At 40.6% G+C, this 26,530-nt stretch overlaps 1 protein-coding gene and 1 pseudogene across 15 annotated transcripts in view; both read left to right on the plus strand.

Moving 5' to 3' along the window:
- Window positions 1-26,530, plus strand: part of LDLRAD4 (low density lipoprotein receptor class A domain containing 4) — a 413,486-nt gene that overhangs the window by 78,742 nt on the left and 308,214 nt on the right. For 4 of the 14 annotated variants that reach the window (XM_082697585.1, XM_082697587.1, XM_082697588.1 and 1 more), the window contains one exon: window positions 2,568-2,662. The exons of 9 other annotated variants lie outside the window; for them this stretch is intronic. The gene's annotated coding sequence lies outside the window, so the exon portion shown is untranslated. The remainder of the gene's footprint in view (window positions 1-2,567; window positions 2,663-26,530) is intronic. One more of the 14 variants, XM_082697590.1, reaches the window with a different exon arrangement.
- Window positions 18,612-20,112, plus strand: LOC309848431 (large ribosomal subunit protein eL31 pseudogene; annotated as a pseudogene). The gene has a single exon. The product of its transcript is annotated as a large ribosomal subunit protein eL31 pseudogene (transcript).

A 26,530-nucleotide genomic window follows, 5' to 3' on the forward strand; every position in this document is an offset into this window, starting at 1 on the left:
GAGAAAGCCCAAGTAACCGACTACATGGGCCAGAGATGTACGCACCTGGGACTAGCACTCTCGAGCCAGTCCTGGATTTAAGATTAAAGCCCTTGGTGTTGCAACTTGAAGTTTTTAGTCTGCCATGACAGTTACAAGTGAATTTCAGGGAGACATTCAGACTTGCAACCTCCTCATGGATGCTGTTGGTGATGTCTGCATTGGTGTTGAAGTGTGTTTTAGGGTACTCTTTTAGGGGTGTAGAAACAAGAGGGAGGGAGTCCACTGCTCCTGGGCTCCTCAAGGATGCTTTTCTCCTCAGAAGAAGGGGTGGGTTGAAAAGTTGCCTACCTATGATCACCTGATGCTTGCACAGATCAGTCTTTCATGGTAAAGGGGCTCTGTTGGCTCTGTCCGGAGAGAAAATGCCTGTATTCAGGAGAATATACTGGAAATAGGAATAGCTGGTCATAGCCCATCTGGCTCTGCCCAGTGTCTGACAAGTTTTTGGTCCCTGAGGAATTCCACCTTCCCCAGCCATAGCTTCTGGTCCTTGCTTATCTCTGGAGAGCCAGGGTTTTGAAGCCCTGCCAGTACTTTCTTACAGGTGGGGCTAATCCAGAGCACAAAGAGGAAATTGCGGCTTTTCTTCTCATGCTTCCACCCACCTTTGCCTCCTCAACCTCTTGAGGCAGAATGGACGGTTGTGGTGGGAAACTGAACCCTTGTTGGGGGGCCCTGGGAACAAAAGCGGCAACTTCGGGGTATATGGGTGACTCTGTCGGTTAATAGTCTGCCTTCAGTTCAGGTCATTATCCCAGGGTCCTGAGATTGAGCCCTGAGTTGGGCTCCCTGCTCAGAGGGAGTCTGAGAGGAGTCTGAGAGGAGTCTTCCTCTCCTCTGCCCCTTCCCCGCCTCCCCACGTCATGTTCTCTCTCGCGTGCACTCTTTCTCTCAAATACATACATACATACATAAAATCTTTAAAAAGAAGAAGAGGGACAACCTCTGCTCTGATGGTCTTTGTCCTAAGGACATGGCCAAGGAAGATCTGTGATTCAGGGACCAGTGCCTGTACTGAGTGGTGTTGCTGCCTGTTGTATAGGCTTGTCCCCGTGGAGATGCTTAGAATCATCTCGACTTATTTTTGGGTCAGGTATGCGATAATTGGCCATGAAATGAAAACTTGAGTACTCAACAGCAGGATAAGCGAATTTGGTATCTTTAAGTCATCTTTATATTGTCAGCCACCTTATTCAAGAATTCCTTCGTTGTATGGAACACCCAACAGGATTGTTCAAGCAAAAGGAATACTTTGTGTTCTATTTTAATGAAGGATTTCAGCTTATGGAGACCTTCATCTGGTCTTAAATTTCTCAAGCTGAACCCCTCTTCTCATCAGAGATGGGCTGTGGTAAAAAAGAAAGTGTGGTGACTGGGGAGCTAGCAGCTAGTTCAAGCTCTGAAACCAGTTGCTAACCAGCAGCGTTACTTTAAGCACCTCACGTTACAGAGTTTCTGAACACCTGAGGAGTGGGTCTTTTCCATGTTTATATCCTTGACATCCAGCGTGTGCCTGGCGGGCGTAGGTGCTCAGCAAACGTTTTGCCAACTGTGGAAGGAGAAGGTGGGCCCAGAGCGTAGCCCAGGGTGTGTTCAGAATAGCTTTAGGAGGTGGGCAAAAGGAAAGATTTTCCAGTCAACTGAATTTTACAGATACTGTCTGTTAAATCCTTTTCTTGGAAATTCTTATTTATTTATTTATTTATTTGGTCAGGAGGGCAGAAGGAGAGGGAGAGAAAGAGTCTTAAGCAGGCTCTGCACCCAGGACAGAGTCCATGAGGGGCTTGATCTCACAACCCTGAGATCATGACCTGAGCTGAGATCCAGAGTTGGATGCTGACCTGACTGAGCCACCCAGGCATTCCCTTTTCTTGGAGATTCTTAATGCACCATGGGCATATTAGACTGTGAGAAGTCCTGTGGTAAAGAAAACCTCAATGTTGTTTAATCTAGACTTTCCTAATCTTTGATACAAGAACACCCTTTGCCTGCAGCTCCATGAAGCTGGAGAAACATTTGCTGGACCAGAATACCTTGAAGGAGACTTCCTGCTGGAATATTCTAGTACTTGAGAGCAGGGGTGGGTTGATGGGACATATTTAGAGGGATAACAAGGTAATACAAGGTTGAAGTTTGGGGCGAGAGGAAGGGGTAGTATTAGTCTCTTCACAGGGCTCAAACTCCAGATTTTGGAAGTAAACATTTTAGGACACACTCTTCATTCCTAGCATGACCCGGAATCTCTGGTGAAGTATTTTATCTCCCAAGCTGATCTCACACATGCACAGAGAGATGCTCATCTTGTCCTTAGGGAACCTAGCTCAGCGGACCTGTTTCTGTCACGCTCATGAACTTTTTCTTATTTTCCTTTTTAGCAGATTGTAAATATCTTGAAAGCAGGACTCTAGTCAAAACTCTGTACAAATCTCCTGGGCACCATTCCTGGTTATTCACCAATAAGTGATGAAAGTGCTGAAAGACGCTGTAGAAACTTGGTTACCACTGTCCCTTTCCTTTTTCTGTAGGGTCTGAGATGAGCACCGCTAACGGGGCAAGCAGGAGAGTGTCCAGTTGTCCTCTGTCCCAGGTGTGCCTCTCCCCATAACGTCAGCTTCAGCAGGTGGGTTTGATGGTGCCTGCCTGCGAACATGCCTGCGAACATGCCCCGGTGGTCTGCTGCTCTCTACTGACCACCCACTGCTGTCTCCGGGAACCCATGCCCCTGCCCCCAGAGTTTCTCTCCTCCCACACCCCCTCCTAGATAAGTACATATAAACGCGATTATGTTTAGAAGCTGAAGCATTTGAATAAATCAGAATCTTTTGCCCAACCCTAGAATAAAGGCTGTAGTTATTTTAACAACAACAACAACAACAAAAATCCTGCAGTCTTCAGCTATTTCTGGATGTCGACTGGTAATTAGCATGCCATTTGTAATTCATTGCTGTCTCAGGCTGTTTGTTTCCTTGTTCCAGTGTAGCCCAGTTTGGGAGACTAGGTTTATTTCATTTGGAGGTGTGATTTTGTGGAGACCTCTAAAATGCCGTCACAAGATTAATGGTTTTCTGTAGCCCAAGTTTGCCAAACCTGGTGTTTGTAGCTCAATTATTAGTCTTCAGTAGCTCTGTGGAGGGGAGTAACAGCTTGTTAGGATGGTATTCCGTTTCCAAGAAAAGTGTCAAAAAGCAACTGCTTCAGGAAGGACTGATACTACCTGGGGTAAGTGACACTTCAGGAGAACAGGTAGTTTTGGGATAGGTTAAGGAGGCTTTACATTGTTTTACCTGTTTCAGTGTTATTCCTGGGATATATTTCATGTTTTTAGTTCATATATTAACCGCTGTGCGTGAAGGCGAAATGCAGAGGGTGCCTTTTGGAAATTTATACTGCCAGACTGAAAGGAAAATGTTTGCATTTGTTCTTGTAACAGGCAGGCAGGTGAGAAGGCTCCTGGAGAGAGCCTAGGGCACACCCCCCCCCCCACCCGCCGTGGTCTCTCCCTGGGGACTTCATGCTTGCTCTCCAGCTGCAGAAGGAAAAGAGGAAAATATGCAGTTACTGTTTCTGTTTTGGAGTGCTGGGACCTGCTGCTGGTTGTAAAATGAGAACTTGGCCATGGTCCAAAAGGAAAGCTTTTGGTTCCTTCTTTTTAGAAAGATTTATTGGGGGGTAGTCTTAATGAATAGACTGATTCTCTAGATTTCTCCAGCAGTGAAAGGCTGTCTGACTCTGGCGGCTCAGTTGACCCTATAGTTGCCAACAGTAAAGGCACAAGGCGGGCTGGAACGCAGCATAAGGAGAGCGCGTGTGAGACTATATACCATACATGGTCTCGATGCCTGCCTGGCCATCGTGGGGCTGCCCATGTGTCTTCTCATATCCACTGAAGGGGAACTAGATTAACTTTGCCCTCTGAGGACTTAGCTTTGGATGAAGGGAAAGAGGAGTTTTATTACACATGAGCTAAATTTTTCTCAACTAACTTTTCTGCCCCTCATTTCCCAAGATGATACAAAAAAAGAAGAAAGCTAAAACAAGACAAAACAAAATAAAGCACTTCTGTGAATGGAAAGCACATGTGTTATTACCAATGGATCGCTTGATAAAAGGGTTTAGATAGATGAGCACTAGATTCTATTAGGAAAGAATTAAAGTGGTTCTAATTGCTCTATAAGATATGATGATAAGAAGGAACTAGCTCAAATTATACAGAGGCTAAGCAGTCATGCAAAAACCATGGCCTGAAATGTTGGAGAGTGCAGTTTATCACCAGGGAAAGTCATTTCTGGAAATTTTTAGGATGCAAAGGTAAACAGCCAGAAAAATTTGAGTACAATTCCGTACCGTGCAAGTACACACCTCCATCCAGGTGGGTCGTCTGGGATGTCAGACAGAGTCTTTTATGCCAGGACCCATGGGGGACTTGGCAGCTTCCCTGCTCAGCTCCAGTTGTGGTTGATGCTGTCGAAGGCACTGGACTTTCGATACCGCACTGTGCCAGACTGTGGGTCAGACCACCTAGACAAGTGCTGGGGAAGAGGCTATGGAGGGTGGTTGCCTTTCAGACTCATCCCTGTCCAACAAGACCAACCAGCCATTCTCATCTGATTAATCCAAAAGGTTTCAGCGCTTTCAGCTTTACCTACTGCAGTTTTAAGAAAATGGATCCCATGCGTTTTAGTTTCCAATTATGATATTCAAGAATAATTTCTGTTTTCTGAAATTCCTTGTTGTGGGAACAGGCTCGAGGATAGAGAATTGGTAAATTAAGTACCATGAGGAAGTATTAAGGATTCCCTGAGAATGGGGAGAGGTAAATGACAGAGGAGACAAAAAGAACATCATAGGAAAGTGGACATGTAGTCTTCTTAGGCGTCGGCTTGCTGATATGGAATCTGGTATAAAAGAAAACTGTGATATGTTTAAAAAACTCATTATTTTTGTTTTTTTAAAAATTAGGTGATATCATTACATGGTTCAAAAATAAAATCCATTATCAAAAGGTATTCATTCAGAAGTCTACTTCTGTCTACTCTGTCTCTGTCCCCATAGTCACTGTTATTGTTTCTTATGTATCTTTCTAGAATTTTCTTACCTATTTATAAATTTAAGAATATATCAATCACCACCCTCCGTCTATTCAAAAGGTCTCATACCCGTTTTTCTGCACACTTTGCTTTTCATGCTTAATGTGTCTTGGAGTTCCTTCCACATCCACATCAGTGCATACAAAGCTTCCTTCCTGCTCATTCTTTCTCTCTCCTTTCCGTCCCCCCCGCAAACCCCCCCTCTATTTACAGATGCCTGGTGTCCCATTTAATATACATACCATAATTTATTGAACTGGTTAGTCCTCTATTAATGAACATTTAACTGATTTCCTCATTTGCTTATACAAACAAGATACCATGAATAACATATTTCATTTCACTAAATTACATTGCACTTAATTATATGCAAGCATAACCTTAAGGATAAATTCCCAGATTTGGAATCGTTAAATCAGAGAGCATATGCATTTGTAGTTTTGATTGACATTGCACACCCCCATCAGCAGTGGGTGAAGGTGCCTGTTTGACCACATTCTTAGCAGTAGACCATGTTACCACATTTTTGGAGTTTACCAAACAGATAAGTGGGGAAAGTGTGCCTAAATGTAGTTTTAATGTACATTTCTATTATTATGAGAAGTTGCGCACCTTTCACGTGATTGTACGAGCCCTTTCTGTATGTGGATTGTACCTTTTTTTCTCATGGATTTCTAGGAGCGTTTTGTATATCAGGGAAGTAGATTTTGTGATAAAACTTGCAAATACTCTTTGGAAGTTTTTGTTGTCTGTCTTTATACTGATTTTTACCAGACTGAAATTTCTGATGTTTATGTGGTTATATTTATCATTCTTTTCTTCTGTGGCTTCTGGATTTTGAGTCATAGTTAGGAAGGAATTTCCAACTTGGCTGTAGAAGCACAGTGTTGTTTAGGATTAACTGGTTTTAGAAATTCTGTTGGTTTCTGTTTCTAAAATCTAAAAATAACAGATTATTCAAATTATACTTGTTTTTTTGTTTAGTGCGATTTGCATTTGTCCTTTTTTCTTGACTCTATTTAATGTATATTTACTACATTTTTCCATCTCCCATAACTGGAAAGAGATTTTAATTGCCACCCAAAGTGGAAAATGGAGGACATGCTCTCAGTGGGGTGGATTAGATTTATGGAGGGTTGTATGTGGCCCTGGCGCCTGTGAGTGGTTCTGCCTGGTGGAACTAGGCACTGTCATGGAAAGGAAGTGTAGGGTGGTCTAGAGTGCCTTGGAATGCGTTGAGAGTGATAAAAGGTGTTATTTGTTATGTTAATGTGGAAACTTTTGAAAAGCACTTAAGGATGGGTAGCACTTAAGGATGTAATGCTGGAATACAAATACCCAACAAGTAGCCTTGGAAATTCACGAGTTGGATGAGGATGAATTGGCCAATGAAAGTAGAACTCCAGATATTTCACTTTCTATTCATTCTGGTTCCCAGTTTTTCTTGCAAGCAATTATTAGATGTGCCCAGCCTCTTATGTTTATTACTTATAATTCTGTTTTCCCCATGTGAGTTTATTGAGGATTTGGGGGTTGGTTCATGGGAAGGAGTCTGGAATGACACAGTATCCCATTCCTGTGGTCTCTGTAGTACTCAATAGTCATGTTAAAGACCTTAAAAAGACAAATTTGGGTGGGTCGGATAACTTAGACCTTTGTGAGTGATATTGTGACTTATAAGAAATATATATATTTGATTATTCAGATAACCAAAATATATTTCTTATATATATTTGGTCTTTGTTTATAATTCCCAATGCACAGCTTCTAAAACCCTTGGAATATCCTAAGCGTTGAGAGTGATAAAAGGTGTTATTTGTTATGTTAATGTGGAAACTTTTGAAAAGCACTTAAGGATGGGTAGCCAGTGGAGCTAACCTGGTGATAAGAGGGTTAGAACTTTTAGTCCTTCCTACCCCTTCCCCATCTCTAGGGAGGGTAGAGGGGCTCAAAGCTGACTTAGTTGCTAATGGCCAGTGATTTAATCAATGTATGTAATGAAGCCTTCATAAAATTCCAAAGGACAGTGTTTGGAGACCTTCTGGGTTGATGAATACCCAGAGATTGGGGAGAGTATAGCACCTAGAGAGAGTTTGGAAGCTCTCTGCCCTTTCCCCATACCTTGTACAACTCAACTCTTCCTTCTGGCTGTTTCTGAGTTACATCCTTTTTAAATGAAATGATAATCTAGTAAGTAAGATGTTTCTCTGAGTTCTCTGAGCCACTGTAGCAAATTAATGGAACCTGAAGAGGAGATCCTGGGAACCTCTGATTTTATAGCTAGTCAGTCAGAATTATAGGACCTGCATTTATGAGTGACATCTGAAATCCAAGGAGGAGGTTGTGGGACCCTCTCATGTATAGCAGTTAAGTCAGAAGGACAGGTAACAACTTGGGCCTGCGACTGGCCTCCTCAAGTGGCATGGGAGAACAGTGTTGCAGGAGTGAGCCCTCAGCCTCTGGGATCTGATGGTATGTCTGGGTAGATAGCATCAGAATTGAGTTGAATTCTCCTTGGACACCCTGTTGGTGTCCAAGAATTGCTTCATTGTGTGGGGACCCATCCCCGCATGCACACACACACACACACACACACACATTGGAATTGGTCTCAGAACACCAATTTGACCTTGGTCACCTAGAATAAGATCTTATACATGATTTATCTTTGTGGAGTAAGCATTTTCTACAACTTGGGAGATGAGGTGAAAGTGGGGTCTGAGGGACACTGGGAGTGATAGAGGAGAGATGGGAAATAGGGACTTTGGGATGACTATATTTAAGACTGGAAAATGCCAGCTAGTCTGATGTCTACCTTTATGAAAAATGATTTGTTCAGGATTCAGCCTGTCCCTGCTGGAGCTGTTACCAGCTTATACTGGCTATTATTTTTGTCAACTGTAGTAATTCTGACTTGTCTGTTGGCAGGCAGCTGTTTTAACTGCATATCATTTTAAGCAAATGAAGGTGACTTTTTAGCATCAGGCCTTGAATTCCTGCCATTGAACAGCCTCAACTAAATTCCATACATGGTTGATTCTTGGCTGTGTGGTTGCCAATCACATAGGTGTAGTTGAGCAAGCCTGTGGTTTATCGTCGTCTTCTCCCTCCTCTTACTCCCTTCTTCTTGCTATCCTTCATTTAGCATTTCTCCACTGGTAAGCAAATTTAGGTAAAGTCAGGAAAATTCGGGATGGATGATTTTGCTCAGGACAGCACTCCAGGCAGCAGTAAATTTTCAGGGCTCCGTGGAGGAAGAGGGCCTGCGAGAGGCCCTGCGTTTTCTATTCTGTTCCATTCATCATCAGAGACCACCGATGGTCAGAGAGAGACTGGGAGAGTGGAGTCCTGATAACTGCGGAGGGGGACAGGCAGGTGCTGTCAGAGCCTCAGATGTTGCTGAGAGGTCTTATAAGACAGGGGTTGAATGGTCTCATTGAATTTGGAAATCAAGAGGGCGTTGGAAAGTTTTACCAGAGCACGTTCAGAAGGCTGACTGTGGGATGAAAAGTGAACCTTCTGCTCAGTTTTGGGAGTTCCTTGCTCAAGACCCTGTTGAATGGAAAGGCTGACCCAGGGGAGGCCATTATTTATTTAAGATCATCTGTGCTATATGAACTATTGCATAAATTAGCACAGAGTTGTCATTGTTGGACCTGCTGGTATAATACGAAATGCCCATGTGACAACTTCCAAGCTCTTGCCAAACATGAAGTTTTTAAAAAAACTTTTAATTTAAATTCCAGTTACTTAATGGTGTAGTATTAGTTTCAGGTGTACAATATGGTGATTCAGCATTGGCGTACATCACCTGGTGGTCATCATAAGTGCCCTCCGTAATCCCTATCACCTGTTTAACCCCCAGCACCATATAGATACGGTAACTATCAGTTTGTGCTCTATAGTTAAGAGTCTGTTTCTTGGTTTGCCTTACTCTCTCTCTCTTTTTTTTTGCTTTGCTAGTTTTTGTTTCTTAAATTCCACATGAGTGAAATCATAAATGGTATTTGTCTTTCTTTGACTGACTTGTTTCGCGTAGCATAACAATCTTTAGCTCCATCCATGTTGTTGCAAATGGCAAGATTTCATTCTTTTTTATGGCTGAGTAATATTACATTGTATGCATATACACCAATCTTTATACATTCACTTATTGATGGACACTTGGGCTATTGTAGATAATGCTGCTGTAAACATAGGGGTATAATTATGCCTTTGAATTAGTATTTTTGTATTCTTTGGGTAAATACCCAGTAGTGTGAAGCTAGATTTAGGGTAGTTCAATTTTTAACTTTTATGAGCCTATTCCTTACTTTTCCAAATTGGCTGCACCAGTTTGCATTCCCATCAATACTGCAAGAGGGTTCCCCTCTCGCCACATCTTTGCCACACCTGTTGTTTCTTGTGTTGTTGATTTTAGCCATTCTGACAGGTGTGAGGTGGTACCTTATCATAGTTTTGATTTGTATTTCCTTAATGTTAAGTAATATTGAACATCCTTTCGTGTATCTGTTGGCCATATATGTATGTCTTCTTTGGGAAAATGTCTATTCATGTCTTCTGCCCATTTTTTAACAGGATTATTTGGGGTTTTTTGGGGTGATTATTATTATTTTTTTTTATAAGTTCTTTATATATTTTGGATACTAACCTCTTATTGGATATGTCATTTGCAAATATCTTCCCCCATTCATTAGGTTGCCTTTTAGGGTTTTTTTTTTTTTTGTGGAAGATTTTATTTATTAATTTTAGAGAGTGTGGGAATGGTGGGGGGTACAGAGAGAGAGGGAAGAGAGACTTTCAAGCAGACTGTGCTGAGCTTAGGCCTGATGTGGGGCTAGATCTCACAACCCTGAGATGATGACCCGAGGTGAAATCAAGAGTCAGATGCTTAACTGACTGAGCCACTCAGTCCCCTCAGTTGCCTTTTAGTTTTGTTGATTGTTTCCTTCACTGTGCAGAAGTTTTTTTATTTTGATGTAGTCCCTGTATTTTATTTTTCTTTTTGTTTTCCTTCTGTCAAGAGCTATATCTAGAAAGAAGTTGCTACAACCAATGTCAAAGAAGTCATTGCCTATGTTCTTTTATAGGATTTTTACAATTTCAGGTCTCACATTTAGGACTTTAATCCATTTTGAGTTTATTTTTGTGTATGGTGTAAGCAGGTGGTCCAGTTTCATTCTTTTGAGTGTTGCTGTCCAGTTTTCCCATCACCATTTGTTGAAGAGACTGTCTTTTTCCCACTGGGTATTCTTCCCTCTTTGTCAAAGATTAATTGACCATATAACTGGGGGTTAATTTCTGCGTTTTCTATTCTGTTCCATTCATCTATGTGTCAATTTTTGTGCCAGTACCATATTGGCCAAACATGCAATTTTAAAAAACAGTTTCTATTTGTGATTTATCAAGATATCCAGAAGTGAATTTGTTATATGTGTGTATGTTGGGGGGAATTATGCCTTTGTTTTGTTTTTTTGGATTTACTTATTTATTTTAGAGGAAAAGAGAGGGAGAGAGAATCTCAAGCAGACTCCATGGTGAGCATGGAACCCAGAGTGGGACTTCATCTCACGACCCAGATCATGACCTGAGCTGAAACCAAGAGTTGGATGCCTACTATGCTGTACCACCTAGGTGCCCCTTATTGCCTTTCTTTGTGACTTGAATCCATATGACCTTTATTCTACAGGGTCCATCTTCTCCAAAGAATTCTATCACTGAACTTAAAACTACTGATAGATGATAATGAGATCATTTAAAGATTCATTATGAGAAATATAGAGCTGGATAAATGGCCAAGATGATAGTTTTTTGATCTGCAGATTGGCATTATCCACTTCTTTCAAATTGTAGTGAAGACAGGAGATGCTGTTAGGCCTGCTTGGGCTTGCAGTCAGGGGAAAGATAAGAGTAGGGCTGTGTTTGCTCTAATAACCAAAAGAAAACCTAACCCTCTCCATAGCCAGGGGGCACTTCAGGGGTTTTTGTTTGTTTGTTTTTTGCTATTATTACATTTAATTTGTTTATAGAGTTTGCCTTTTATTTGTTCATTCATTAATTCAACATTAATCCAACTAACATTTTGTGTTACATACAGTGTGGGGATGGATGTCATGGTAGAAAAAAATATATATATAGGTAGAAGATATAGTACTTGTTCTCAGAGATTTAACAATCTGATCTGATCCGAGAGGCCAGTGGTATGACCAGTGAATTCCCCCTGCGGTGGGGTTGGAGGAGGAAGCCTTAGTTGGCTCTGTGCTTTTCTTATCCCCTGGACTCCTTTTGTGTTTTGGCATGTTTGGCTTTTTATTATTTACAGTAGACAGTCTGAGAAATATAATTTTTTAGTTTTGAAATTAGCATATTTACCTTTGCTTATTTTTAAATTTTACTTGGGAAACTTTGCAGAGTTAAACTGCCCTTAAGAAGATGATTTGGTGTTTTGGAAAGATGCAGGTTTTGATAGAAGAAGTAAAAGTTCAAATTCCTGTTCCACACTTAGCATTAATTACTACGGCCTTAGACAAACTATTTAACTCACTGAGCCTCTGTTCCCTGCTCCACAAAATGAGGAGAACACTACTTACCTGGAGGGCTGTTATAAAGATAAGGACAAATTAAAAGCCTTGACTAGGGGCGCCTGGGTGGCACAGTGGGTTAAGCCGCTGCCTTCGGCTCAGGTCATGATCTCAGGGTCCTGGGATCGAGCCTGCTTCCCCACCCCCTCTCTCTGCCTGCCTCTCCATCTACTTGTGATTTCTCTCTGTCAAATAAATAAATAAAATCTTTAAAAAAATAAATAAATAAATAAATAAAAGCCTTGACTATTACTGGGGAAGACAGAGGATCCATGTGACCTTTCTTATTTTATATTTCAAATCCATTCATTCATTCATTCATTCATTCATCGGTCCATTTTACTGTTGAGTCAGAGTGTATTGGGTGCTTCCTATATGCCAGGATTTGTGGTAGGTGGGGCACAAATATGATTAAGATTCCATCCCATCCTTAAGTAGCTACTCAGGGGGGCTGACTTTCAGTCTCCTCAGGATGGGGCAGCAGATCCCACTCAGGGCCTTCTGATACTCTCTGCTTATAGATCCATCCTTATGTGAGAGAGTAGTTGTGTGTCCTTGAAGCAGTACCGAGAGGGTGGTCCTGGTGGTGGTGGTGGCAGCAAAAAGCTCTCATGTCCGTTAGTTCTCTTTGATGTCACCAGCTCTCTTCCATTGACTCTCAGGGACCATTATTCTTCAGGCCATTGGTAGCACCACTTGCATTGGCCAGCAGAGCTGACTTTTACCCGTTTTATCCTCAAGAGTACAAACCGCACCGAATGATGTTTTTTAGTTGGTCATTACAGTGTGCTCAAGTGAGATTTTTTGGGGAAAAAAATTTTTTTTTTAAAATTTATTTGTTTATTTGACAGAGAAAGAGATCACAAGTAGGCCAAGAGGCAGGCAGAGAGAGAGGGAGAAGCAGGCTCCCTGCTGAGCAGAGAGCCCAACTTGGGGCTTGATCCTAGGATCTTGGGATCATGACCCAAACTGAAGGCAGAGGCTTAACCCATTGAGCCACCCAGGTGCCCCTCAAGTGAGATTTTGAAATAACCTTTAGGGGGTTCTTAAGAGATGAATACATTAGGGACTGTGACAATGGGCAATACCATCTGGTTTCCTTGTCTTTCTGTTTAGGAAAGATGATAGATTAGCCTGGAGGTAGAGGAAATGCTCCCAGGCCTGACTGGGAGGAGTCCTACATATTCAGGTTGCCTTGGAAAAATCTCCTGAGTCATCCAGATGTCCTTGGCTAATCTGTAAAATAAAAATTCAGAAGAAGCTATATACTATAGGAACTATGGGAAAGCACCATTAAAAAAATAAATTCAAAGTTAAATTACTGCATAATTTTCCTCTTAAAGTTATATGAATGAGATGTCTTAAATAATTATAATTATAAAACCAGTGGGGAAAACTCTTTCTAAGCCTCAGGTGTATTATATGTCTTGTGATTTTTGTTTAAGCCTAGAGCTTGAGAGAGATGGTAATAAAATAATATAAAAGAAACACAAGATTCTATTTCTGTGTGATTTTCCTTTTTTTTTTTCTTTCTTTACCTTTGATTGTTTTACTGATTGTTAACTACAGGAAGGGGTTGGTCTGCTTTGTGTTCATCTGTGGGGCTTGATCTACAAATGTAAGCATTTTTGGTGAAGAAGTGCTAAAAGAGGGCTTCCATCTTCATAGAATTGGGGGTTACTAGAGAGGATCTGTTATTTTGTTCACCTTTTGCTATCTCTATTCTTTGGAAGAAAGGACAAGCTTGCAAAACTTGTTGCTTCCTCATTTTCACAGAGACCTGTGAGAACCAGCATGTTTGGCCAACCTGTTTGGGTTCAGATGCCTTGCTTGGCCTCACATTGGAGGCTGAGATCAGTTGCACCCTAGCTCTCTGCCACAGCCGGCTAGCTGGCAGCCCCATGCTTCAGCAGTGTGGTCATAAGGGAGAGTACCATTCACATGTGCTCTTGACCGTTCTCTTCTTTTGGCAAATGAGCAATTTTGGGTTGTTTTTATCTCTGTGGTGAACCCGATTTCCCCGTGTGATAAAAATTGTTTAAAGGACTGTCTTCCCCTGCAGTCTTCCCCACAGTGGGAACAGGAAGTTAGTCTTCTTGGCATTTGTGTGCATTTCATTTGAACAAGAACATTTTGCACCTGTTGATGTACTGCTTTTTAATTGTTCACAGCTGTGTTCTCTCTCTCTCTTTTTATTTACTTTTTTTTGTCTTCGAAATTGTAAGGACTTTGAGGACAGTGATGGTTCTGCCTCTTTTTGCCTTTGCTCCCTTTATTTCATGCTAGTCTGCATGGCCGTGTTCTTAAACCAACCCCGTACAGGGGTGGGCTGATTCCCTCCTTCGTTGAGTGATATTTTAGTGCTAGAGGTGAGGAAAATCATTTCTTTTTGCAGGTTGGGTTTTTTTTGTTGTTGTTGTTCTTTGTTTTTTGTTTTTTATGTTTTGGAAGACAGAAATGGAGGGAAGCAAGAGAAATCATTATTATTTTATTGTGAACTAGGTGGATCCAAAAAATATCTTTCCACTGCTCTCAGCCCATTCTTTAGTAATATCTCATGGGTAAATTTAACACAAAGTTAGTGTTGAAAGGTCTGTTTTCAAATTGTTAGTATCAGGTGAAGAAGCAACATCTTCAAGTCATCCCAGTAATGAATTTGGGAATCAGTGGGGCTCAAGGGGAAATATCTTGGTAGAATTTATGGGGTTTTGACTTATTTCCTAACAGACTGGGATTTCTCAGTCACAAGTAGATTAGAAAGGACACTTTAAAAGACACTAATTTTAAAATTTTTAAAATTCCAGTATAATTAACATACAATGTTATATTAGTTTTAGGTGTACAATGTAGTGATTCAACAGTTCTATATATTACTCAGTACTTACCAAGAGAAGTGTACTCCTAATCCCTTTCACCTATTTCATCCATTTCTTCACACACCCTCTCTCTAGTAATCACTGATTTGTTCTCTGTATTTAAGAGCCTGGGTTTTTGTTTGTTTATAAAAGAGACTATTTTTGACCTAAGAATATTTTATGGGTTAGAGGCAGCAAAGGGATATGAGCAAAGGGCTCTGGAAAAATGGTAGTTGTTTTTATATTGTTAAACCATGTCAGATAGTTTATTTAGAAAGTGTTCTTTTAATTTTAACACTTCTTGTGATATGGCTGTTACTCTTGTAGAAATATATGTGTAAAAGGAATAAAAATGACTTAGCTTTATTTTGAAATATTAACATTAGAAACTGCACATTTGTTGAAAAAGTGTTATCAACAAGAATTAAACAGTAGTCCCCACTGGCCCAGTGCATTTGGAAACTGCTCTAGTGGTAGTTAAGCATGGCCTGTGAGTGCTACATGTTTTGGAGATGACAACTGGTAAACCAGTTTTTCAACTTCCTCTTGGAAGTAGACACTTGGAGTGCCTGGGTGGCTCAGTCAGTTAAGTGTCACACTCTTGATTTCTGGTCAGGTCATGATCTCAGGGCTGTGATCTCAGGTTCATGGGATTGAACCACTGTAGGGCTTAGTGCTCAGTAGGGAATCTGCTTGAGAATCTCTCTCTCCCTCATCCTCTGCCCCTCCTCCTTATACACATGCATGTGTTCTCTTTCTCAAATAAATAAATATCACTTAAAAAAAAAGTAGACCCTTTTCTAGGTGGTGTGCATAGGCTGACTTTGTGTAAATCAGGAGAGCTGCTCCCCCTCCCAGGTGTGCTCAGAAGGTTTCAGATCATTGCTTAGAGGAAGAAAGCTCTACCTCTTTTTCTCTGGGTAGTTCCATAGGCCATAAGGGTTCTTAATGAGGCATCAAGCCTTCAGAACACCAGATTGCAGGCTCCCCAGGTCTCATGTAACTCCCCTCTCCATGATGTGTAATGCTGGAAATAGCACTCAGGAATAATGGACTATTGGGTTGTGTGCCCTGAAGTCCATGGGGGTAGAAGATGCCTTGCTTGAAGGGTTGTAAACCAGGCAAGTCCAACCCCAACATTTCACACATGTGAACCAGGTTGCTTCCATCCATGAAGTTCTCCTTAGAAATCCCCAGGTAACACATAGATAACTGACCACTTGAGTAACCCTGCCTTTTCGTTCCTGTTCTTTAATTCCTACTCTTATGTCTTAAATTTGCCAATGAAGAGTGAACCCATGAAATCCTAAGCTACCCCACTCTCAGACCCTAATAAAGGCAGACCCCTAGTTCTGTGGTCTCTCCCTTTCTTTCTACCTCTAACTTTGCTGTGTGGCTCTTAGGCCTGCCATGTACCCTCCAAGACCTCTGGGTAATAAATCTTGCTCTTCAGAGTTCCTGGATGTTTTTTTGCTTAGGTACATTTTGCAGTCGTAATCAGAACCATAAGGGCCTGTCAACCTGCCACAAGTAATATGGTCCAGGTGAGTGCCTCAGGCATTCCTAGCCAACAGCACCTCTTTTAACGTTCCTGCACTCAATTCCAAACTGTGTATGTGTGTGTCTGTGTGTAGGTCTCTGTGTGTGTGTGCATGCAGTCCCCATCATCAGGATGTCCAAAAATTCAACTCAATTTTGACATTATGCAAAGAAAGTATCAGATTCCACAGGCTAAGTGTTCAGTCCTACAAGACTGCCACCCCACCCCCCTTCACATGTCAGTTGCAAGGCCCAGGCTGTTTATTACCTGTGCTCTGACCAGCAGGCTTGGAAGGAAAGATGGGAGGATCCAAGGACTTCCTTCTTAGGTTCAAATAATTTGCTGAAGTGACTTAGAGAAAGAACTCAGAGAAACACCTATGTTTACCAGTTTATTAAAGGATATAATAAAGGATGTAATCAGTAGCCAGAAAAAGAGACACATAAGGGCAAGGTCACAAACAAAAGGAGTCTCTGTCATCATGGACTATGAGCCTGGCTCAGTGGCATGTGGAAGCATTCTGGTTCCCCATCCATGGAAGCACTCTGAAGAAAGGACTAAAAAGGCTGTCCTCTTGGGTTTTTATGGAAGTTTCATTACATAGCCACGATTAATAAGACATTGACCACTGGCTGATTCAACCTTCAGCCCCTCTCCCTCCCTAGAGTTCATGGGGCAGGGCACTAAATGTTCCAACCGTCTAATCACTTGGTTCTTCTGGCAACCAGCTCCTGCCCTTGGGTGAGTTTCAGAAGTCACCTTTATTAATAATAAGACAACTTTTCATCTTCATGGCTCTGAAGCTTTTTTAGGAACTATGGGTGAAGACCACATATATCTGAGAAATGTGTTTTGGTTATCTGGATGATCAAATATATATTTCTTATAAGTCATTGTATATCATAACAGAGCTGGTCTTTTCTCCCTGAAAGTGAAGGCCTGCTTACCAGCAGTTCACAGATGAGACTTGAAAAGGGGAGGAGGGTCTCCAAACTTGGAAGATAAACATTGGATGGTGCTTGACTTGGATTGAGAGTACGGGCAGAATTGTCCAGACAGGTAGGTGGAATTGAGTCTTATGTTTAGGTCTGATTATGTGGCTTAGTGACTGGAAATATGGAGGAGGTAGGCCCAGAAGGAAGACTCATAAGACAAAATGGGTTGGACCAGATATAAGGAAGTTGGATATATGTAGAGGTGAACCCAGCAGTGAGAGCTGGCAAATCCAGGTTTGTCAAACCCCAGGAAATATTCAGAGTTGTAATTGGAGCAGGGCAGTATATGTAGTAAGCCTGGGTAGAATTCTGATGAGTAGTTGAAATAATTGGATCCTACTTATCTGGGCTTTTAAATCAAAAACTATTTAGCTATGTAACTTTGAGGCCTTTTAGAATAACTTCCAAAAGAAGAGAGATTTCTGGATAGGAAAGAGCTCCAAAGATGAAAGCCACTAGTTCATTTCTGCTTTTAGTGAAAGTGGAGTAGCTTATAGGTCAACTTTGCCATAAAGCCATCTTGAAAAGCTGGAAAAGTACAAAAAAGGTGACCAGGACTTGAGGAACCAGGGTACTGAAGAGAAAGGAAGCATACCGATCAAGCCAACATTCTGTGATGGTTTTCTCCTTGACATATTTGGTCCTTCATAAGGGCTCTGGGAATTGAAAGGCAAACAAGTCAACCAAAAGTGCTTCCCAAGAAGCTGGGATCATTAATGGAGCTGTTGGCAATCCTATGTGGAGACAAAACTTGGAGTTGGAACCATGAAGAGTGTTGGGATCTTGGACAGAGGGGAAGAATGTTAAGATGAGCCCAATTATCTGCACTGCTGTTTTCTTCAAGGCATTTGCAGATGTGTTAACTGCTCAGAGGTTAAGAAGTGAAGAGAAAGCTATTCTTTTTTCTTTTTTAATTTTTATTAGCATATAATGTATTTGTTAATTTGTTATTTGTCCCAGGGGTACAGGTCTGTGAATCGTCAGGCTTACACACTTCACAGCACTCACTATTTCACATATAATCCCCAATGTCTGTAACTCAACCACCCTCTCCTTACCCCCTCTCCCCCAGCAACCCTCAATTTGTTTTGTGAGATTAAGAGTCTCTTATGGTTTGTCTCCCTCCCGATCCCATCTTGTTTCATTTTTTTCCCTCCCTATCCCTCAAACCTTCCACTCTGCCTCTCAAATTTCTCATATCTGGGAGATCATATGATAATTTTCTTTCTCTGATTGACTTATTTTGCTCAGCATAATATCCTCTAATATCCTCTAGTGCCATCCATGTCATTGCAAATGGCAAGATTTCATTTCTTTTGATGACTGCATGGTATTCCATTATATGTATATATGTGTGTATATATACACACATATATAAAATACAATACATTACACACACACACACACACACACACACACATCTTTTTTATCCGTTAACCTGTTGATAGACATCTAGGCTCTTTCCGTAGTTTGGCTATTGTGGACATTGCTGCTATAAACATTTGGGTGCATGTGCCCCTTTGGATCACTACATTTGTTTCTTTAGAGTAAATACCCAGTAGTGCAATTGCTGGGTCATAGGGTAGCTCTATTTTCAACTTTTTGAGGAACCTCTATGCAAAATGGAGGAAACTTCCAAACAAAATTTGGAATTTAGGGCTTGTCAAGGAAAAGGAGACCTGGTAAGCACTCTAGACATCCTGCTAGGGTCTAGCCTCCCCCAGGAGTAAGAGTAAACTTGAAATAAACTTGAAATACGGCATCCTTCTCAAAAGACTGAAATGTTGCTTTGAACCAGTTTAACTCAGAGTGGATTGTAGTGGTCCATCCCAATTCTAATAACCTGCCAGAAAGCAAAAATAAATAATCTCTGAAGAATAACATCAGCCAGACTCACAGATTGACTCGTTAGTTTTTGATACCCAATGTCTGGCATTCAATGAAAAATCAACAGGGATGCTAGGAAATAGGGCTAAATGATTAAAAGAAAAAAAAAAGTAAAAATTAATGCTGAAAACAGCAACAGGTGATCCAGCTATTAAAATAATTAGGTATGGATTTTGAAAGAGCTGCCATTAATATGTTCAAGAAAGTAGTTGAGAATTTCACAGATGAAATGGAATGTATAAAAAAGGGACCCAGATGGAATTGCTGGAAAAGAAAGACACAGTCAATAAAGTGAATTAAATAGATAAATTTGATAGCAGATTGGACATAGGAAATTAGCAAACTCTGCAATATAGGCCAATAGAAAATATTCAGACTGAAACATAGAGAGAAAGAAGAGTAGGAAAATAGAAGGGCATAGCAACCATATGAGACACAGTGAAGTGACCCAGGATGTATATAAATAAAGAGAAATGATGAGAGAAGAGACAGATTGGGGCAGAAGCAATGTTTGAAATGATACTGTTTGAGAATTAATCTCAAACTGTATAAAGATATTAAGTCAGAGATTCAAGAAGCTCTACAAACTCCAAACATGATAAATACAAAGAAGATCACACCTAACATCATAATAAAACCAGAACACAAAGAGAAAATGTTAAAAAGCAGCCAGAGGGTTTTCTAACCAGAGCCCAGCAGAATGGCTCCTGCAAAGAAGGGTGATGAGAAGAGGGCCATTCTGCCACCAACAATATAGTGACCAGTGAATACACTATCGGCATTTACAAGTGTATCCAAGGAGTGGGTTTCAGGAAGTGTGCCCTTTGGGCATTCAGAGAGATCTGGAAATTTGCCATGAAGGATATGGGAATTCCACATGGGTGCATTGACATCAGGCTCAACAAAGATGTCTGGGCCGAAGGAATAAGGAATGTTCCATATTGTATCTGTGTGCAGTTGACCAGAAAACATAACAAAGGATGAAGATTCACCAAACAAACTATACATTGGTTACCTATATACCTATCACCACTTTCAAAAATATACAGACAGTTAATGTGGATGAGAGCTAACTGCTGATTATCAAAGGTATAAAAGAGTAGAGGAAAAACATACATTATCTTTAAAGGGCTACTGTAAGACCGGGAGTAGGCTTTTCCACAAAAATAATTGAAATGAGAAGACAATGAAATGATCTTTAAAGCGATGAAGAAAGTAACTGTCAATGTAATTCACTTCCCAGTGAAAGTATCTTTCAAAATGAAGGCAACTAAAGGGCATTTTCAGACAAAAGCAGAGAGAATTTGTCACCAGAAGACCCATAGTCAAAGAAATATTAAAGAGAATCCTTTTATACAGAAGGAGAAATGATTCCAAGTGGAAGCATGGAAATATAATAAGAAATATAGGAAGGGTAATAAAAAAAATACCTATGTAGACAATTCTACATGAATATTGACTGTAGAGCATCAACAACAAAATAATATCTTGTATATACATTAATTTAAAAAATACTTCATTGGCGCACCTCAGTGGCTTAGTTGGTTAAGCTTCTGTTTTCTGCTTGGGTCATGGTCCTAGTGTCTTGGAATTGAGCACCACATCGGGCTCCCTGCTCAGTGCGGAGCCTGCTTCTCTCTCTCCCTTTGCTGCTCTCCCCGCTTGTGTTCTCTCTCTCTCTGTCAGATAAATAAAATCTTTAAAAAAAAAATCCTTCGTTGGTAAAAAGTGCTAACCAACATGTGAGCTTTCAGCAAGTCAAATCTTATTTTTGGTAGAGGGTCTTACCTTGATATTGATGGCTGCTTACTGATCAGGGTGGTGGTTGCTGAAGGTCGGGGTGGCTGTGGCAATTTCTTAAAGTAAGGTTGCAATGAAGATTGGCTCACCAGTTGACTGTTCTTTTCACAAATGATTTCTCTGTAGCATGTAATCCTGTTTCAAAGATTTTTACCCACAGTAGAACTTCTTTAAAAATTAGAGGCAGTCCTTCTAAACCTTGCCACTGCTTTATCAACTAAGATTTTAAGTCCTTTTTGTCATTTCAATAGTCTTTACAGTATCTTTACCAGGAGGAGCTTTCATCTCAAAAAACCGCTTTCTTTGCTCATCCATAAGAAGCATCTGTTCAAGTTTTGTGAGATTGCAGCAGTTCAGTCACATCTTCAAGCTACACTTCTAATTCTAGTTCTCTTGTCATTTCTGTCATGGCTATAGTCTTGAGCCCCCAAGGTCATCTGTGAGGGTTGGAATCAGTTTCTTCCAAACTCCTGTATTTGTTGATATTTTGACCTCTTTCAATGAATCCTAAATGTTCTTCATGGCATCTACAATGGTGAATTCTTTCCAGAAGGTTTCGATTTACTTTGTTTGGATCCACCAGAGTAATCACTATTTATGACAGCTTTATGAAAAATATTTCTTAAATAATAAGACTTGAGAGTTGAAATTACACCTTGAACCTTGGGCTGCACAAGGATGTTGCATTAGTAGGCATGAAAACAACGCTAATCTCATTGTGTATCTCCATCAGAGCTCTTGGATGACCAGGTGCATTGTCAGTGAGCAGTAATATTTTGAGAGGAATCTTTTTTTTCCGAACCTAGTTCTCATTAGAGGGCTTAAAATATTCAGTCACCCATGTTATAAATAGATGTGCTGTCATTCTGCCTTTGTTGTTTCATTTATAGAGCACAAGCAGAGTAGATTTGGTGTCATTCTTAAGGGCCCTAGGATTTTCAGAATGACAAATGAGCATTATCTTTAACTGAAAATCGCTGGCTGTGTCAGTCCTAGCTGACAGGAGAATCAGCCTGAACTTTGAAACTTTGAAGTTAGGCATTGACTTCTCCTCTCTTGCTATGAAAGTCCAAGATAGCATCTTCTTCTAATATAAGGCTGTTCTGTATACATTGAAAATCTGTTGTTTTATGTAGCCTCCTTCATGAACTATCTTGACTTGATCTGCATAAATGGCTCTACTTCTACATCAGCACTTGGGCTGCACTTTGCCCCTTTATGTTATGGAGACAGCTTCTTTCCCTAATCCCCGGGAACAAACCTCTGTTTGTTCCAAACTTTTCTTCTGCAGTGAGAGATGTACAACTTTTCCTTTCTCTTGAATACATAGAGGTCTTTGTAGGGTTAGTGATTGGCCTAGAGTCAATATTGTTGTGTCCCAGGAAATAAGGATTATAGATCATTGTAACAAATGTAATAATGATGAAAAATCTTAAAATATTTTGAGAATTACCAGCATGTGACAGAGAGAAATGAAGTGAGCAAATGCTGTCAGAAAAATGGCAACAATGGACCTGCTTGATGTAGGGTTGCCACAAACTTTCAATTTGAAAAAAATCACAAAGCAGAGTAAAATGAGGTGTATCTCTTAATTAAGAGTGTATGTTGTAATCTCTAAGTAATCACTAAAATAATAATAGTGTATAACTAATGGGGTAATAGAAGGGAAATTGAATGATGAAAAGTAATTGAGGAATCAGAAAGTAAGAAAGGAGAGAGAGAAAACAGGTGGGACAAACAGAAGAATAGCAACATGGCAAGTTTCTACTTAAATATATTATTACATGAAATGCAACTGCACTAGATACTTAATTTACCTGGCAATGATTATTGATCTGAATATTTTAAAAAATTGCTGCTTACAGTATACATACCTTAAATAAGGGGGTACAGAAAAGTTGAAAGTAAAAGGATGGGAAAAGAAGGAATGTGCTAGCAAACCAACCAAGAGAAAGTTGGTATAGCTATATACAATACTAGGTGAAGGGGACTTAGGCAAGGAACATCGCTAAAGACAGACATTTCATAATAAGAAAGAGTCAGTTTCTAAGGAAGATAATTTATTATAAAGGCAGGATCTGTAACATAAAGAGACAGTCTTTAAATTACCCTCAAGTGTACCCAAAGATCTTGGGGATCAACCCACAACCATAGTGCACACATCCCCAAGAGCACCTTGGGTGGAAGATCCTTGCCTGCTCAACTACTGAGATTTTTTTTTAAAAACCCATTTGTTTGGTCAGGGGTGCAGGGAGGAGGAGAGAGGGAGCGGGAGAGGAGCAGGGAGAGAGAGAGAGAGAGAGAATCAGACTCCCTGCTGAGCATGGAGCCTTATGTGGGGCTCAATCCCATGACCCCAAAACTAAGACCTGAGCCAAAATCAAGAGTCTGGTGCTCAACATACTGAGTTACCCATGTGCTCTGTCAAGACTCCTTTTTAAAAAGAGAGTGTTTCTTGTTTGTCTGAATTCATTTTGGTGGATTTACAAATCGTATTTCTTCACCAGGAGGGGTCCATCATTTTAAAAACATTAACATTTGAGTGGCACCTTGGTGGTTCATTTGGTTGGACTTTTGGTTTTAGCTCAGGTCATGATCTCATGGGTCTTGGGATTGAGCCCCTCGTCTGGCTCCACACTCAATGGGGAGTCTGCCTCAAGATTCTCTCCCTCTGTCCCCCTCCCACTCAGGTGTTCTTTCTCTCTCTCAATCTAACATAAATAAATCTTTATAAAAATAAAAAATTAAGGGGCACCTGGGTGGCTCAGTGGGTTAAGCCGCTGCCTTCGGCTCACATCATGATCCCAGTGTCTTGGGATAGAGCCCCGCATCGGGCTCTCTGCTCAGCAGGGAGCCTGCTTCCGTTCCTCTCTCTCTCTGCCTGCCTCTGGGCCTACTTGTGATCTCTCTCTGCCAAATAAATAAATAAAATCTTAAAAAAGAAAGAAAGAAAATAAATAAATAAAAATTAACATTTGAAATTGGTTATCTTCCATCTTTTTTGTCAATTCACAGCAATTAGGGATTGGTTGGGTAACTGGTGGTACACCTGTGTATTTTATGTGGTATCACTAGAGGACCTTATAAAATTGTTGAATTGTAGTCTTTGAACATAGAACCTATTAAAGAAAGCAAGTTACAAAACAGTATGTACACTATGCTTCCTCTTAACTTAAAAATGTGTATGTTTATATTGATATAGAAAAAAGTCTGGGAGAATGCAACAAAATAGAAATAATGTTTCTGTCTGAATGAAAAGTTTCTGGGTGATTTTATTTTGTTTATCTGTCCTTTTATATTTTCTCCAGTGAACACTATTCATATGGTTAAAATAAAAGTTATTGGGGGGAAAAAAACTCAGCATCGCATGATACCAGCAATTTCTACCGGGAGAATCTGTGCTTTCTTTTAGTCTTTATTAACATACACAGTTGAATTTAACATTGTGTTAAGTACTTTTCTCTTAGTGTCATTTGGAATAGACTTTTCTGAGTTTCACATCCTGCATATCTGCTGTTTTGAATGATTTGGCCCATTTGTACAACAGACTTAGCCTTTTAGCTTGTCCGTTACTAAGGTGATTATTCCTTTGGTGTGTCAGCATTAGGAGTGTTCTCTGACATAGGAGCTGGTCTCCTCAGAGATGAGGCCATGCCCTCACCTGTAGCCCCCACTTCACACCACTGCAAGCTGCTTCCCTCCTGACCGTGGTCAACTCTGTTCTCTTGGCAGCATGGAGTTTAAATTAATGGCTGATCTCAAGTGTGTCCTCAGAAATTAGAATAAATGCCCATCTGTAGGCTAACATTTCTTATTTTTTTTTTATTCATCTGAATTTAAAATGGCACTGTATGATAGTGGGAGCTTTACTGCTACAGTTGGTCTGTAGCTGTGGCAAAAACAGAAGAGGGCACTCAAGTGACTGAAGTTTTGGTAGCCGTGAATGAAGTGACATCTAGATGTGTGCATTTTAGGGCATTGATTTCCTTCTGGCTCTAAAACTGGTAAGATTTAATGCTTAGGTCAGGAGGCATTACTCCGGATCACTATGTTGAATTAGTATCATTATTTTAAATAATAATTTTGTAAGTAAAAGAATTCTTGACCTATACTTCCAAAGGTAAGAAAAGGTGAAAACCAAAACCAAGCCAAATGGGCTGATTCACATGCCATTAAAACCTTTTTGTTTCGACTCGGAGACAGTGAAACCCGCATGGCTATAAAACCCTAGTTACTTCTGATGGTGTCCTGAGGTCCAGAGTCTCTGATGAGACAATGAACTTTATTGCATATCACATTAGAAATTCTTTTGTGGCTTTTCAAGTCTCTTGGCTGCATTTCTGTCTGCCCATCCTGTTTCCAAGTTTGTATTAATCTAATTAGGCTGACTGTGCTACAAAGTTTTGTGTTAACAAAATTCAGTTGTTGGGGCACCTGGGTGGCTCAGTGGGTTGGGCTTCTGCCTTCCACTCAGGTCACGATCTCAGGGTCCTGCGATCAAGCCCTGTATCGGGCTCTCTGCTCAGCGGGGAGCCTGCTTCCCCCTCTCTGCCTGCCTCTCTGCCTACTTGTGATCTCTCTGTCAAATAAATAAAATCTTTAAAAAACCATAATCCAATTGCCTCTACTTTATTTTTACTTTTATAATACATTTAACTAGAGGGAGCCTTTTAAACAAAAACATTTAAAATGCATACTTTGGCTTAGGGAAGAGACCGTTTTTTTTGTTTGTTTGTTTTTTATTTTATTTTATCTTTTAAAATACCTCATGGGAATCAGTTGCTTTCATCCCAGGATTGCAGCAGGACCAGTACTCCTGAGTCTCTTGGTACAGTTAGTTTCCTTTGGTTGAACAAATTTCCTCTGACAAGGGGTTACCATGACAGTGCTTGATCTCTTCTAGCATCAGAGAATTCACCACCTTAATAGGGAACATAATCCTATTTCTGGACACTTCTAAGTTTGGAAATCTTTTCTTTATATGGAGGTGAAAAATCCATTTTTGTAATTCTCATATGATTGACTAGGCGAAAGCTTAAGGAATACTGCTGCCAGTTGGTAACATGGCAGGGAGCAGTAAGCCAGGGGGAGACCAGTGTAATTTGGAGTTTGAATATGTTTCTTTTTTTTTAGGTTTTATTTATTTATTGGACAGACAGAGATCACAAGTAGACAGAGAGGTAGGCAGAGAGTGAGAGAGAGAGGAGGAGGCAGGCTCTCCACTGAGCAGAGAGCCCATGTGGGGCTCCATCCCAGGACCTGGGATCATGACCTGAGCCAAAGGCAGAGGCTTTAACCCACTGAACCACCCAGGAGCCCCTGAAGATGTTTCTTGACTTCAGTATTTCCTTTGACATATTATAAATGCCCACAGCATCAGGTGGACCATATCCACGTGTGTAGCCCAGCATTGAATAGCTCCAACAGGAAGGGTTTGGGGTTCGGTCCTGTATGAGATCCTTTAGGATATGGCCCTTCTCTGTTACTGGAACTGTGAAGACTTGCCTATGACTGTGGATGAAATGATTTCTAGTAAAATCAGGGAAAAGTAAATTGGAGGTAGTGAGTAAGCACAGTATTTTAGTGAGTCAAAATGAGCTCTGTTGAGTGAGCATAATTTGAGATATTTGATTTCATAACTTCTTTTCAAATCAGTCTTTTGTTCCTTGCTCTCCCTCCATGTTTATAAAATCAGCAAGCAGAAGCTAGTTAATTTTCATCCTGAGCATTCTTTAGGGTTCTG

Source organism: Mustela nivalis (genome assembly GCF_964662115.1).
Source record: "Mustela nivalis genome assembly, chromosome: 14".
In the NCBI taxonomy this organism is placed as follows: Eukaryota; Metazoa; Chordata; class Mammalia; order Carnivora; family Mustelidae; genus Mustela; species Mustela nivalis.